Source organism: Drosophila albomicans, chromosome 3, assembly GCF_009650485.2.
Source record: "Drosophila albomicans strain 15112-1751.03 chromosome 3, ASM965048v2, whole genome shotgun sequence".
In the NCBI taxonomy this organism is placed as follows: domain Eukaryota; kingdom Metazoa; phylum Arthropoda; class Insecta; order Diptera; family Drosophilidae; genus Drosophila; species Drosophila albomicans.
Window position 1 is genome coordinate 40903801 of NC_047629.2, and position 2281 is coordinate 40906081.

At 36.8% G+C, this 2281-nt stretch overlaps 1 long non-coding RNA gene across 2 annotated transcripts; it reads left to right on the forward strand.

Moving 5' to 3' along the window:
* The first annotated feature begins 514 nt into the window (after positions 1-514).
* Positions 515-1852, forward strand: LOC127565442 (uncharacterized). Of its 2 annotated transcripts, none has more exons than XR_007954740.1 (3): positions 515-975; positions 1028-1133; positions 1197-1852. It is a non-coding gene; the product is annotated as an uncharacterized LOC127565442 (long non-coding RNA). The 2 variants fall into 2 exon arrangements; XR_007954739.1 differs by having other exon boundaries at positions 1050-1133.
* The last annotated feature ends 429 nt before the right edge of the window (positions 1853-2281 follow it).

Consider the following 2281-nt stretch of genomic DNA (forward strand, 5'->3'; position numbering starts at 1 on the left):
AAATACTTAGTAAATCAAAAAGCCGAAAAAATTTAAAATGATTTAGATTAAACTTTGCATGATTTTCCGAGTTCAATATTTTATGATTTTACTTACTTATTTTGCTAACCGCATTTGATGAGCATTGACTTTGAAAAAATAACAATTTTTAAAATCAGAAACTTTAATCTTGAAAACTTGGTTTCTTAAAATAAAACCGATCTGTCGCGAGCCATTCTTCATTATAGTTCGAGAGGAAATCGTGGGAATACACATGCACTGAATAAAAAAATGTATCAGACTTTTGATGTATTGGGGAAAAATTAATAAAAAGTTAGTAGCCACAACTTGATTGATTTATAAATCAATGGTTAACCTAAAGTTGGTTCATTCTTTAGCTTTGTGTAATGACATTCATTTAGTTTTATATATTTGAAATATAACGCGTAAAATTCTGTCTAAAATAAAGAAATTCAAACCCTGCAGACTTCTAAATATTATTTTACTTTTTTTCCTTACATAATAAATGGGTTAGCTTGAAAATTATGTTATAAGTGAACATAGCTGTTGGCTGTTTACTCTAAAGCTTTTGCTGTTTGGCCTGGGCTGCGAAATGATCGCAATCTGAGTATTGGCACGCATGCGTTAATTGTTGGCATGGGTCTCCCCAAATGCGGCAAATGCAACAAAAGCCAAAGCAAGAGCTACAGCTAGAGCTAGAGCAAGAGCAAGACAACATCCTGCGCGTGCCCCCAAAACATATAATATATCAAATCTAACACTGTACTCGATATCGCGACCGGCTGATTGCGTTGCCTATAAATCACTCGGAATCGGAACCGTCTAAGCGAGTAGATGTATGTGTGTGTGTAGACTTTTGGGACTAAGTGTGAGTCTGGTATTTTGTCGATTGCAATCATCCGAGCAGACAGCACGCACGCGCGTAAAGCAAAGAAGCTGAGGAGGGAAAATGAGGCTGAGGAAATGAGGACTATGGTAAGTAGGCGGCATTGGGAATGGAGATCGTGTTGCTGTACAACTTCATTAGCGCAACAATGTGTTTTGCGCAGAGCGATAGAGATACGAACCCCGAACTCGCAGCTCACAGATCGCAGCTCGCAACCCGAACCCGACGATGCCTATTCGAATATGTGGTATGTATATTCGAAATGATTTACACGAGGCGACAGGCGAACAAGTTTTTGCACTCATTTCAGCAATTTGACAATTAATCAACTGCAACAACAACAACAACAAAGAGAACAACAACAACAATTGAACAATCGATCCACAATCGAGCATTAGTCAGCAATCAAAAAGGCAATGAAAAGCCTCTGCACAAATGTTCAGAGTTTGGAGTCAAGTTTTGAGGTCAAACGAGCTCGAGTTCAGAACTGGAAAATAGGAGGAAAAAAAATCTATCTACATATCTATCGATTGTATTGGCCAATGGATTCGGTCGTGCTAAGTGACATGTGACATATTGTCAACGCAATGCCTGGCGATCATTTGCATAAATTCCAATTGTTGCCAGCATACACAGAGAGAGACACGCAGCAATGCTCAACAATTGTGTTGACAAACATTGTTGCTACACACGAATCTGAGTAGACAACAACAACAATTACAATTACAAGAACAACAGCAAAACTGAAACAACTCCAATAACAACAACCTTATGTCGAGTGACAAAAATGTTGCTGCTACAAAATGGCTAATTGGTATTGGTTAGCAATCAGCGGAGTTCGCTGCGATCTGCGTTGTTACTGTTACTGCTGTTGTTGTTGTCATTTAGTTATTGCTGCCAGCTGCCAGATAGAAAGAGAAGGTAAATTGCATACGAGTATGAAATGTCCACCCGGGTTACTCACCTCTGGCAATTGCGCAAGCTCAAACAGACACAAATCAAGCAATATCTCTCAGCATTAAAGTTCGACTGACGGAGGGAATCATATACGTATACTTAATAAAATTAAGAATGCTGCAAGTGTAAAATTTGAAATGTTATCTAAATACACTGTCCAGAATTACTACATTGAATATACGACTTTAAAATATCAATTCAAACAAATTAAATGGAACGTTAAAAAAACTTGAGAATTTAAATAAAAAGTTTTGACACGAATAGTGCAATTGTAACATTTGACTTTTTTTACAACAATACAAGACTGAGATGTTTAGCATAAATTAGAACACAAGAAGTTGGAGTATTGAACTTGTATCCACAGTGTACTTATAACTAATTAAACACAGAACTCCAATCCATATAACATATAGATGTATAAATACATAATATAACACA